The 15,000-nt window shown below is 35.4% G+C and overlaps 2 protein-coding genes across 3 annotated transcripts in view; one reads left to right on the forward strand and one right to left on the reverse strand.

The window, feature by feature from the left end:
• Nucleotides 1-15,000, reverse strand: part of LOC135207954 (set1/Ash2 histone methyltransferase complex subunit ASH2-like) — a 343,757-nt gene that overhangs the window by 76,283 nt on the left and 252,474 nt on the right. The window lies entirely within an intron of this gene.
• The window catches only part of LOC135207952 (calcium-activated potassium channel slowpoke-like), a 488,829-nt gene that overhangs the window by 44,390 nt on the left and 429,439 nt on the right, over nucleotides 1-15,000 (forward strand). The window lies entirely within an intron of this gene.

The raw sequence follows: 15,000 nt of genomic DNA on the forward strand, positions 1-15,000 counted from the left end.
TAAACCCTGCGCATTCATCACATGATGGTTTGCGTGTTTTCTCCTTCATTTATACTGGAGTAATAAGATTTTCCCATGTCTCTTTCCTGGTCTGGTATGTTGTTCTTTTTTTATTTCAGAAATTCTGACATTAAAAAATCCACTTTTCCATATATTTGAAGTTGAAAAAAAGAAAATTAAATAATAAAAATGAAATTGTAACAGAATGAAAGCAACAGCGTAACAAGAATAGCAGCACTTGCCGTCGCAAACGGCGTCACTAAAAGTAGAGGTAGTAATAGCAGTAAGTAGCAGTAACACTCGAACATGAAAAAAAAAAACCGTATTTTCTAGCCTGAATACCAAACCTTGAATTCAAATGACCATAATATAACTCCTCCACCTACCCCGCCCCCCTCCACCAAAAAAAATATATTACATATATAATATGAAATGAAAGCAACAACACATGCCACCCTCAACCCTTGAGGAGGAGGAGGAGGAGGAGGAGGAGGAGGAGGACCCTGGAGGCTCCAGAGACCCTTCCAACCTCGTATTTCCAGTCAGGGAAAAGCTCCTCATGAAATTTATAGGAGGGAAACAGCTGTCTGGAAAGGCTCATCTATTTCCCCCCACCCCCAACCCAACCCTCACGCCCCTGGCGAGAGAAAAGGATGCGCCTCCGAATCTTAAAGGAGGTGTCGGGATTCCTCTGAAGGATTCGTGCGAAGGGGCGTCTTTTGATTTTTAGGAAATGCCTTTGGGAGACTGCGTTGAAATTGTGCTATACAAAAGTCATGAATTACTGTGAATTATCACATGCTATAGGTAATAATAATAAAATATAATAATACAATCTTGAATTATTATGAATTACTACAAGGTTATATCATAGATAATAATAATAATAATAATAATAATAATAATAATAATAATAATAATAATAATAATTAATAATACAATCTTGAATTACTATGAATTACTACAAGAAGGTTACATTTCAGATAATAATAATAATAATAATAATAATAATAATAATAATAATAATAATAATAATAATAATAATAATAATGATAAAGTGTCCCGATCCCAAAAAAATTCTGTCAAACCAGAACGAAAAGAAAAGAAAAGAAAAACAAAATCGAACCTGCTTCTAAAGACTATATATAGCTCTCACCTCCTCCTCTGCTTTTGACTGACACCTCGTTGGCATTAACGAGCGACGTCGTGACTGACAGCTCCTTAGCAATTCGTCATCGAATTACGAGCCCGAGTTATAATCGCATCTTGGGAGACGTCGAGATGCAATGGACAGAAAGATTGTTTGTTTTGTCTGTATGGTGGTTTTTTTTTTACGTTGCATGGAACCGTAAGGTAATTCAGCAACGGGACCAACGGCTTTATGACGTGACTTCCGAACCACGTCGAGAGGGATCTTCTATCACCATAAATACACATCTCTCACCCCTCAGTGGAATGACCGAGAATCGAACTCGCGGTCATCGAGATGGGCACGCCAACAACAAACCGACCACGCCACTGAGGCGCTTATGGAAAGGAAGACTAACTAATTGGAATAAAAATCAAATTAACTCTGAAATTATTTATCTGTTTGTATGAAGTTGAGAAGAATGTTTAAAAAATAACTAATCTCATAATTGTTGAGTGTGATTGCGAGAATGAAGGAATTATATAATTATTTTGTGTGGCGGCTTTAAAACGAAAATAATGCTGAGTAAAAAGCTAATCTCTTAATTACTGAGTGTGACAGTACGAAAAAATTACAAGAGTGTTAAATAAAAAAACATATTAAGTGTGATTGCATAGAATGAAAACAATGTAAAAAGTCATAATTATCGGGTGTGATTGCAAGAAAAAAAGAGAATAATAAACAAACACTAATCTCATAATTATCTTATGTGACTGCAAGGAACAACTCCACCAAAAAGAAAGAAAGAAAGAAAAAAAAAACAAATTCGCAACTAACCTCCAGTAATTGCAAGACGAACATAAGAATGTTCGAAAAACGAGTGATTTTGAGCCAATCCTGAGATATGGAAGAGGAATATTGTGGAAATATAAGAAATAGATCATTTCTAAGAACATTTGAAATAGCTAGAGAAAAGCATAAAAATGTGAGTCGATATTTAACCATTTAGTAATATTTCTAAATATATCAATGAAAATGTAAACAGAAAACACAAACAAAATTCAATTACACTCCCACCATCCCTCAGGGTAAACAGAGCTGACCGACTACCAAATATAGCCATCTCTTCATCTTATACCCAAACCTCCACGTACGAATAAATTCTGAATATTTATCCCCCGTCCTTGACGTATTACGGGATAAGCGATTCCCCTCCAGAATCCCAAATCCCTTTCCCTAAATGGGGGGATTATGGGAGGGGGGGATTATCACCCGGCAGCTTTCTGTTGGGATCCGATTCTGTCACGGTCGTATCTTTGCGGAGAGGAAATATAAATAATATAAAAAAAATAAAAAATCGAATATTTACGGGAAATATTTCACCGGGGAAATATCCTACTTGTAAGTGGCCGTGAAGGGGGATTTCGTATCTCGTAGAAGGGGAGAAAATCCCCTATAATATGTTAGGGGATTTATCAAGGGGAAAGTAGCTGATGTGTACTACTTGTTCTGCGTTTCTTTATACGGGGATATCGAGGAACATTTTGACGTTTAATCAAAAATTATATTTCATCATTTCTATATTATAAAATACTATGAGTGTCCAGGTATGGTACTAAACGTCCTTGGGACTTGCTATGTCTGTTTTTACTTAATTTAGACTTTAATAATAATAATAATAATAATAATAATAATAATAATAATAATAATAATAATAATATAATATAATAATAATAATAATAATAATAATCACAGATTGTTAAACACACCTGACATTTCTTTTTCATCATCCCCCCTGTCCTAAATATGGGTATTAAGTTACCTGGCCAATGGGCACGCGTAACTAATCTAAATCATTCTTGAGAACAGTCGATTTTTACAGTCTTCAAGATGCATGCAAAGAAATGAGAGGAGTTTTGAACTAACATTCGTCTCCAATTGAGCAAATTTGGATATATTAAGCTATTCAAGTGAAAGGAAGCTTTTCAGTCCTTGTACGTGAAGTTACAGCCTTTGGAGACTGTTCTACGTAAATTTTACTATTTCAATTTTTTTATTATTTATCATTTATAATTTTCATGCTCACTCTGCATCTTAGCTAAGCTTTTCATCCAAGTTCTGCAGGTGGAGATACTGGGATCACAATCTAAATCATGTTTTCTGTATATATTCAACAGGAATTTGAACTTAAGGGTTTTGGACGAATTGGTATGGAATCAGTGTTCACAGCTGTTCAAGAGCACATGGGACGGGCATCCCGATGCCTCTTCGTAGCCCAGACCTGAAGAAAACCAGAAAAATAAATTTTCAAATGTTAATTACCAATTTCTAAGTTTTGTTAGTTATCTAAGTGATTTTGAGAAGATGAATCCAAATTACTATGTGATGTTTGTAGCTTTTTTAAAATTAAATTACTGTTATTTTCTTCACATAACAGCTAATAAATAATATTCCTTTTGTGTGTGTGTTTGGGAGGAGACCAGGGGGGATAGTGGGAGGGAGGGAGAGGTGGGTGGGGGTAGGTGGTGTTGAATTCGGAAGATAAATGACTGTGTTGGAGAGTTTGGAGATGACGGTGGTGGGGAAGAGGAGAGGGGGGGAGGGGGTTGTGTTGGAGAGGAAGGTCTAGGAATGGAGGAGGAGGAGGAGGAGGAGGAGGAGGAGGAGGAGGAGGAGGAGGTACAGCGATGGGGCTGTCTACCTCTCGTCTTCGGAGTCTGATCAATACCCAAGGCACAGGACAGGGCAAAGGAGAAACGGAGGGGTGGGGAGTTGGGTAGGGATTAGGGGGGTTGCTAATTTTTCGTTGAGTGTCTGTGCGTGTCTGTTTCCATCCATTTCAAGAGACGCTGGCTTTAAAAGTCCAGTGTCTGTGTGTCTCTATGAAGGTCAATATTTCTTCATGTCTGTAGGTCTGTTTTCGTCCATTTCAAATCAGCTAATTTTAAGACTAGAATATTTTCGGTCTGTTATGAGGAATAATCTGAATTATTGCATCTGTGATGTCTGTTTTCTTCTTGGGGATTGTATGAAAAACCTTCTCCCTATCTGGCATGTCATTATTCGCCGAGCTAATCGTGGTTCATTTAAAACGAATTCAGTCCAAAATATAATTGTGGCATTCGTCTTGATCTTGCCATGAAAAGGATGTTTCTTAATCCTGTTATAATTCACTATTTAAGGCTGAAGGACGAAAGGAAGGCGGGGTAGATAAAATGTGAATCTGGGGAAAAAAAGTGTTATTGAATAATTATATATATATATATATATATATATATATATATATATATATATATATATATATATATGTATATATATGGTATATATATGATATATGTATATGTATATATAGTATATATATAAATATATATATATATATATATATATATATATATATATATATATATATATATATATATATATATATATATATATATATATATATATATATATATATATATATATATATATATATATATATATATATATAGATATATATATATTATTATATATATATATATATATATATATAAAGGAGGGAGGTGATAGAAGGCGTGAAATTGAAGAAAACCAATTTGAAGAAAGAGAAGATGAAAGACGAAGCTTTTGAAGTTCAATACAAAATAAATAACTAAATAAATAAATAATATGTAAATTAGAAGAGCAAGTGAATGGATTAGAACTGATAATACCTCCACAGAAACCTTAGCAAAAAGAGCATTGTGCATAAAAAATTTCATATAAAACAGATGATATCTTATGCATAATTACATAAAAAAGAATACATATCAGTACAGAACATACTAGAGAGATCTCTAAAAACTGCATAGACTGAATCAAGAAAAAGTCCGAGTAAATAATGAAATAAAATAAAGGTTTCCCTTTAAGAACAAAAGTGATTAGTTAATGTTTATTTGGCATCATTGCTTCCAAGGTTCGTTTTGAGAGATTACGTAAGAAGTATTCTCAAGTTATTAAAAATATTCATTAATCCACAATATCTTAAACTAGAACTGTCGGAAATTCAGGAATAAACAAACAAACGAGCGATCCTCCTTTTTTCGCCAAACATACGCGCGCAAACACAAAATCCTTCAAAATACAGTTACTAAAAAATAAAAAAACTAACTATAAGCACGTCTTACATAACTTTACAAGCGATAAGTGCCGAGGAGGAAGACTATAAAGTTGAAAAAAAGACAAGAAAAGATTGAAAAACTACAAATGATAAGTGTCTAGCATGAAAATGATAAAAGTTGATACAAGATAAAATAAAAAAAAGATGAAAACTTTACAAGCGATAAGTGTCAAGCACGAGAACATTAAACTTATAAGGATAAAAAAAAAGGTAAAACAAGGAGTACCATGAGAGATTTATTGCGTTGATAACGTTGATAATGGGACGGCCGGAAGCCCATTACAAACAGGGAGCAGCTTAAGTTGGTACTTGATAAGCCGACACGGCATGATAGCAAGCAAGCAGAGAGAGAGAGAGAGAGAGAATTTCTTTTTTGTCCTATCAAGCGTCTACTTTAACAGATGTATATGAAGGTCTCTCTCTCTCATTTTTTACATATAATTTTAACTCACCTTAATGAAATCTCTCTCTCTCTCTCTCTCTCTCTCTTCTCTCCTTTGTAAGTCATTCTAAATCTCTTTTCCTTTTGATCAGTCTCTCAATTCTGATTTATTTTCCCTCGTCGCATAGCATCTTATCTCTCTCCTCTCTCTCTCTCTCTCTCTCTCTCTCTCTCTCTCTCTCAAGCAGGCAAGCATATCAGGGACAAGGGGACTCATAAGTGCTGGATGAAAGTCAGAGGCAAAAGACAAACTTCCTTAATGAGTAAACTTACAGCGCTCAACGATTTTAACAGGATATCTCCTTTCAAAAGGTCTCTGATTCCTTCTTCCCCCCCTCCCTCCCTCGTGCTTCCCACCTTGTGGGGGTGAGGGGGGGGTGGCCTTCGAAGGACACCTCTCTCTCTCTCTCTCAATCTTTTTCTTTAGGATTTGTGAAGAAGATATCTCTCTTTAATAATTATTTTTCTATCCTATAATTTATGCTATGTTCTTTCGAAGAAGTCAGTGAGGCATTTTAGGCACCCTCTCTCTCTCTCTCTCTCTCTCTCTCTCTCTCTCTCTCTCTTATTTTTTCCGTCTCATTTTACCTTCGGGATTTGAGAACACACACAAAAAAAGAAAAAAAAAAAAGGGGAGCATCAGAAACCGCGAGATGCATCTTAAGCCCCGACTATGAACGTTTTCATTGGAACTTCTCCCTAAATTAAAAAAATGGCAAACTTTTACGACCAACTTGGTTTTTGAAAAAATAAAAATAAAATAAAGAGGATCTTCGCGCCGAGAATTTTCGGGACGAAACGATGATGGATGAAAACGATGATGATGACTGCCTGAGAGAGAGAGAGAGAGAGAGAGAGAGAGAGAGAGAGAGAGAGAGAGGTGATGATTGGTGGCGTTAGCGGTGTGTGTGTGTGCCAATACGGGAGGGGAAAAAAGGAGGGGAAGTGGAGGGGAGAGATGAGGAGAAAATGATTGGTGGAATAGCGGAAAATTTAAGAATAATCGGAGGGATGGAAAGAAAAAAGAAAAATATATAGAGACCTGATAAAATATATATATATATATATATATGATAGATATATATATTATATATATATATATAAGAATAAATATGTATGTATATCAACGCCATTACCTGTATCGATACGGACCTACGAAGCAAGACTTTATATATATATATATATATATATCATATATATATATATATATATATATATATATATCTATATATATACTATATATATATATCATATATATATATATATATATATATATATATATATATATATAAACAGTACGAGATCCGTTCGTGTCCAAAGACTCGTAAAATCCCTCCCTTCTAAATTTCTGACAGAGAGAGAGAGAGAGAAAAAAAAAACGTATGACAATGGTAAATATTCATCCTGCTTTGTTGATTTCCGAAAAAAAGAGAGTCGTAGAGACGCCACGTTACGTAGCTTATCAATCTACACTATATGAGACTAAGGTCCTGGAATTAAAGACAAAAATAATTTTGGTTTTCAATGGTTTATCCGTAAAAATATTTCTCAATGGGTGACCTCACCTCCATTGTTTTAATAAACAAAAGGGGAGACCCCGCCCCCTTTCCTTTATTTAGAAAAAAACAAAAAAACAACAGAGCCTATTATTCGAAACAATCAGGCAAAAGCCCCTCGCTTTTGTTAAATGTCGTTTCATTCGTTATCGGGAAATAACGTCCAGTAAAAATATCCTGCGTTAGTCGATACTTTTCATACCGTTATTTATTCCAATAGTTATCTATTCCCATTAGAGCGTAAGGTTCGGATAAATTTACTTATTACTTCCCTAAGATTCGCTTCATCACTGACTTATAAATACATTTTTGAGTAAATAAATAAATATTTAAATCAAAGAGAAATTGACGTGACCTTGAAATGTTACCCGTGACTTTGAAAAATATATTTTCCCTTTCCATCCTTGACCTTCCGTCTACCAGTTGCCCATCCCGTCGGCCGTTGCCGTTGTGAATAAATGTACATCCTCTCGCTGTTCCCCCCCCCCACCCCCCCCCCCCCCCCCCCCTCCGTCTAATATATTGCTGTTAATGATGTAATTACTGGTGTGCCTGAGCCGACAACGATGCTTGTAATATAGCGCAATATTTGCAATTGCACGGTGCATGATATATATATAAACTCTAGGTTGCTCGTTCATTACCGCAAGGATTAAGTTATTAAATGGGATAGTAATAGATTGTAGGTTATTTACACACACACACACACACATATATATAGCATACATATATGAATATATTATATATCACACACACACACATATATATATGTATATTATATATAATATATAAACACACACACACACTAAGTTCTGTTTTAAAACTGCAACATTAAATGGAACCTTACCAATGAAAGCATTATTATTATTATTATTATTATTATTATTATTATTATTATTATTATTATTATTATTATTATTATCATTTAATCGCATTTAAACCGAAAACCCTGAACACAATCATCTACAAGAAGCCATCTTTCCACACGAAAACATCTGCTGCGATTATATTGAAGAAAATAATAATAATAATAATAATAATAATAATAATAATAATAATAATAATAATAATAATAATAACAATTCCTCGCTCGAAAATTATGCAATAATCCTCACATGAATACGCAACGCAACTATCCCTAGACGAAAACTCCAATATCTGCTATGACAACAGTTTAAGCCAACATCTCCAAAACAAAACTTATTCTCCAACAAACAAACTATTTGGTGGCAACACTGATAACACAGATAGCAGTATAAATGTTTCCCGAACTATGTTATCCTGAGGGAAAGTTCAACTGGCGGCTTACGCGGTCACCGATACCAACTTTCGGTTGCAGGTTTATAGATGCAGTATATTGAGGTTACTGTATATAATATATACCAGATATCACGAAGACCGTATACCACGGAGACCGTATGTCACGGATACCGTATACCACGGTGATCGTATATCACGGACACCATATACCATGGTTGACTGTATATCACGGATACCGTATACCACGGAGACCGTATGCAATGAATAACGGATCCACGAATAACAAGTATAATGGATACTGTATAAACGAATACTGTATATCATGAATATCGTAGAGTATAACGGACAGCGTATATCACGAATACCGTACATAATGAAATGCCATATATTATGAATATCGTACATTACGAAACATCATGACAATACTCTACAACAATCTACAGACAATTACATCTTATCTCTTATCAATGAAATCACATTGAGGAAACTAAAAAAAAAAAAAGTTATATCTATAAAACCGCCGTTTCAAGTTATTTCCATTAACGTAACGGGAGTTACACCAGCGTGAGACGACATCGAGAAAGGATAATTACCGTTAACGGCGATAATAAACCCATTATTAACGGCTACGATAAAAATCTTACGTGGGGGGTTAAATGCGCTATTGATGAGCCATAAACCGGGTATAGACGGCTATCGAGAGAGAACGATAGCGGCTGTATTTCTATAAACTTCCTGCTTTTAGGAGACGGTTTACTGGGTGCTACAGAGTAGCATTCTTTTATAACTTCCAACAGTCTCTCTTTTTTTCCTTTTTTTTTTATTTTTATTTTATTTTCATTTTTATTTTTTTTTATCACGATAAGGAAAGTAAGTCGGCCGTTTCACTGCATTTTTCTCTCAATCAGTAGAGAGAGAGAGAGAGAGAGAGAGAGAGAGAAGAGAGAGAGAGAGAGAGAGAGAGAGAGATTTATAACGTATATTTGCTGCTTATCACGTCCTATATTGAATAGAATCTTAAAAAACTAATTCATTTTATTAAAGTGACATTTCTCATGCCGATTATCGCCAAGTAGAAATCAGCTGAGAATAAGTAAATAAGATCAAAGATATAAATATCTTACTAATATTAAAAAAAGAGATCAATGTTTATTTCTTCACAGTTTTGCTATGATTCTTTTAACATGGATTTTTAAAATATTTCATTAATTCATACGATGTTGCATCATATTAAAATAAGACATCTCATTAATTCATACGATATTGTATTACATAACAGAGATTCTTCATTAAAGAAAGGTTCATTACTAATCCATACGCAAACCATTACGTCAAATACATACATTCATCCGTACATACATGAAGTTACTTTCTTTAACGTTACACGAAATAATTCACGGACACGCATACTTTCATTCATATATACGAACGACTTCTTATTCCTTCGAGGTCTGAAAAAGGTCTTGAGGCACAGAAAGGGGAGACTTCGTAATAACAGAAGGTAATATGTAAAAGCAGACCGTTCCCCCATAATATTTGACGGCGATTTGTCAACAGAACTCTCCGTAATATTAGAACGGCAAAGCCTCCTCGAGATTACAGACGGTAATCTGCCAAGAGGTCTCTTACCTGAGACCTATAATCTGAGAGATGAATGACTCTAATACTACTGACAGGGAGTAACACTCCTGTTATAGATGTAATTCGTAAATAACCACATATGTTTTCGTAATGGCACGTTTCCTGTTGCGCTCTATTTGTTTTGCTTTGAAAACCAACGCTATTATTCTTTTACACCTCTCTCTCTCTCTCTCTCTCTCTCTCTCTCTCTCTCTCTCTCTTCTCTCATAAATACAGACAACAATTGAAATTTAAACTACTCAAGAAACCTTTACTTCAAAAATTCCATATAGAAGACTTGAGTATGTACAAACACGCATATATAAGGTTTTACAGAGACCACTATATTGACAAGACCCTCCATTACAGGAAATGACTATAACCTGTATTAACAGACTGTAACCCGATACATGTAAATGTGTGGATGCATTACGCTAAGAGGTTATAATAACTATAATAACAATGTGTTTTATACATATATAGCCATATAATTGCATCAGACGATTTTCTACAATCTTATGCTTTTAAGGGCAGATGTCTTTGTTGTTGGAAATGACTCTCTCTCTCTCTCTCTCTCTCTCTCTCTCTCTCTCTCTCTCTCTCTCAATAATCATGCCTAGATCCATGCATTTGCAGACTAATACTGCAGAGAATTATAAATATAATATGCGCGTATATTTCCCCTGAGCACACATCCATGTATACAATTACATCTATGTACTACATAAAAAAAGTAAAACAAACAAGTACAACTAAAAGATTAATCTCTCCCTGAAAAAACCCCACATTCCTTCTCACAGAGTACTTAGCCTATCTTCATCAATTTCGGTCATCCAGAGCAGATACATCCCAAAAACACAAAACTCTCTCTCTCTCTCTCTCTCTCTCTCTCTCTCTCTTAAATTATGGAGACAGAGAAAGAAAGCTATATGCATATAGGGGACCTAATAATGAGACAATCACAAATAAGGAAGCAGTTAAAGACCTTGGTGTGATGATGAATAGGAACATGTTATGCAATGATCAAATAGCAATTCTGTTGGCAAAATGTAAAGCAAAAATGGGAATGTTGTTACGGCACTTCAAATCAAGAAAAGCTGACCACATGATTATGCTTTATAAAACATATGTTCGTAGTCCACTTGAATATTGCAATATGATATGGTACCCACACTATCAAAAGGAGATTGCACAAATAGAGAGTGTACAAAGGTCTTTTACAGCTAGAATAGAAGAAGTTAAAGACCTTGACTACTGGGAAAGACTACAATCCTTAAAATTATATAGTCTAGAAAGGAGAAGAGAACGCTACATGATAAATCTTTCAGGCATGGAAACAGATAGAAGGAATAGCAGAAAATATCATGGAACTAAAAATATCAGAAAGAGCAAGCAGAGTAGATTAATAGTGCCCAAAACTATACAGGAAAAAATAAGGAAGCACACAGGACATTAATCCACTACGCACCAGCATCGATAATGCAGCGTCTATTCAATGCGTTGCCAGCTCATCTGAGGAATATATCAGGAGTGAGCGTAGATGTGTTTAAGAATAAGCTCGACAAATATCTAAACTGCATCCCAGACCATCCAAGATTGGAAGATGCAAAATATACCGGAAGATGTACTAGCAACTCTCTGGTAGACATTAGAGGTGCCTCACACTGAGGGACCTGGGGCAACCCGAACAAGATGTAAGGTTCTGTAAGGTTGTAAGGCTCTCTCTCTCTCTGATTCAAATCTACATTCTTTCCCATAAAGTTCTTTGTTTGTCTCCTTCAATTTCGGTCATTCAGAACAGATGAACAGATACAATCCAAACCCCCCCTCTCTCTCTCTCTCTCCTAATAATCCATTCTCCCCTCCCTTCGCCATTCTTATAAGCCATTACATCATAGTCTATTTACGTAAAAGGTACGTGATAAGAGAGAGAGAGAGAGAGAGAGAGAGAGAGAGAGAGAGAGAGAGAGAGATTCCACAAAAAGCCTTGGTCTACTTGTAGCCAGACCCTCCCTCTCTCTCTCTCTCTCTCTCTCTCTCTCTCTCTCTCTCTCTCCAAGCAGCCTTACAGGTGCTCTAAGGCTTTCAGAGATTAAACCAAATGGGGCTTGTGATACAGTAAGCGCGGAGACACGTAGTATACAGTATACAGGCATTACCACCCTTAAAATACAGGGAATGCTTCCATCACTTTTCATTTAGATGGTTAGAATGTTCAGTTATAAGTGTTCTGATTTAATCTATAGTAGCTTTAGAATATTTCCGTAACGTAACGCGGTCGGATACTTCTGTCACGTAATATACGGCGTTCTCTCTGTCTCTCAACGAAGATTTACCATTCCTGTACTTCCGTATTCAACGTGTTCCATCGGTCCCGTATTTTGCAGCGTTCAAACATTTCCGTATTCTACGTTCAAACACTCAAGAATTTTGTAGCGTTCCATTTATGTAATATACCGAGTTCTAATATTTTATAGCATTCTATCTAGGTAATCTACTGAGTTTTAACAGTTCCGTATTCTAAGTTCTTACATTCCCGTATTTTTTAGCGTTCAACACTCCTGAATTTTTTTGCGTTCCATTTACGTAATATTCTGAGTTCTAACATTTCCGTATTTTATAGCATTCTATCTAAGTGCGTTCTATTTATGTAATATACTGAGTTCTAACATTTCCGTATTTTATAGCATTCTATCTAGGTAATCTACTGAGTTTTAACAGTGCCGTATTCCAAGTTCCTACATTTCCGTATGTTGTAGCGTTCCAGCATTTCAACATTCTACTACGTTCTAACATTTCCCTAACAGCGACGTGTCACGTGACAGAGAATAAAAGCTCGTGTGTCACGCATGCAAGGACAAGGAACAACCAGTAGCAATGATCGGGAATAATAACAATGTTAAACTAAATGATTCGACTTTTTTTCAATCTATTTATTTATCTATTTTTGATAAAATGTACCAAGACTCCAGCCGAATTCTGAAAGATTTTCCTACAAATATCTTACAATAAATATATCCAGGGCAGTGGTGATAATATTCCTAAATGAAGGAGAGAGAGAGAGAGAGAGAGAGAGAGAGAGAGAGAGAGAGAGAGGGGTGCGGGGGGGGGGGGGGAGGGGGGGGGGAAGCCAGCACGAAAATTAGCCCCCCCTAAAACTTCCGAGCCTACGGGGATGAGAAATGAGCGTTTAGTACCTTGTCGGAAAGTTTGGAAGAATAGAATTCCTGTCAACTGTGGTCGCCATAAACAACGCTAAAGGGAGGGAGAGGGAGAGAAGTAGCAGGGAGAGGGAGAGGGAGAGAGTTAATCTCATGAAATAAAGAACCATTATATATATATGGATATATATATATAATATATATATATATAATATATATATATAGATATAATATATATATATTTATATATATATAGTTAGTTATATAATTAGAGAGAGAGAGAGAGAGAGAGAGAGAGAGAGAGAGAGGGGAAGTAGTGGTTACTAAAATGGATTTAACTGAGTCAAAAATATAACCACAAAATTCCACGAAGACGGGTCAACCCCTTCCCCTCTCACATCAACACCCCCCCCCCTCCCCCGGCAAAACAATAATCCATTTAGTCAGATTTCCTGAAATACTTTCCTGGTCTCTATATTTTATGGAAGGCCACGTGGGGCTATTCGGAGGACTCCTGTGATGACTGTGGATCTACAATTCACTATAATTTATATATATATATATATATATATATATATATTATATATATATATATATATATATATATATATATATTATATATATATATATATATATATATATATGCGGTGTGTAATTTGTTGCATAATGGTTTCACTGTCTTATACCCAGGATGGGTTGGAACTCCACATCGGGAGAGAGAATATCTCCATTGATCTCCTTTTCGGAATTCAAGTCTTCCAGCGACAAACATTTCGAAAAATAATGGAAACATCACTTACTATAACTCTCATAATTTGCATTACCGCAAATGACAGGACGAAAATATCAAAACACAAGCTTTGCCCACAAAATTTCAAGGAAAACCAGAAATGAAAAACCGATGGATAGAATAAGCAGATAATGAATAAAGGACGAAAAGATGATTTTAATTCGTCCGAAACCGCGGTACGCTTTCGGACAACGTCAGTTGAGTATAAAATGTAATTCCAGCTCTGTTCTGTTGCCATTGTATGGCGAGCGGAGCAGCCAGAAGTTCGGGGAAGTGAAGTTTCTCAGGCCGGAATGATATTAAGGGCCTCGAAGCCACAGAAGCCGAGAGAGAGAGAGAGAGAGAGAGAGAGAGAGAGATTTTGTCTTTTACCATTTCACAAAGAGTTAAGTAATTAATTTACCAAAGGAAGTGTGAATAAAAGTACACAAGAAATGGTTATACTGAGAGAGAGAGAGAGAGAGAGAGAGAGAGAGAGAGAGATTTTGTCTTTTACCATTTCACAAAGAGTTAAGTATGAATTTACCAAAGGAAGTGTGAATAAATACAGAAAATGGATCTGTAGAGAGAGAGAGAGAGAGAGAGAGAGAGAGAGAGAGAGAGAGAGCTGGTGGAATCTGAATATGACTGAAGCTTCAAGTACGTATGTGTATGTCATTCAAAAATGGGTTTGCATAGACATGATTCCTTAAGAATAATGAGAGATGAAACAACAATATTAAAGTGATATGGAATGCTGTGAACAATTAAAAAATAATAATTATTAATAATATTATGGCCACTACTGCAATGATGACATTTATTATTAATGTTATATTATTGTAGTTCTCCACAGCATTTGAAATAACTTTATTAACATTGTTATTTTATCTATAGATATTCTGAATAAAACATGACTGCTAAT

Source organism: Macrobrachium nipponense, chromosome 34 (genome assembly GCF_015104395.2).
Source record: "Macrobrachium nipponense isolate FS-2020 chromosome 34, ASM1510439v2, whole genome shotgun sequence".
Classification (NCBI taxonomy): domain Eukaryota; kingdom Metazoa; phylum Arthropoda; class Malacostraca; order Decapoda; family Palaemonidae; genus Macrobrachium; species Macrobrachium nipponense.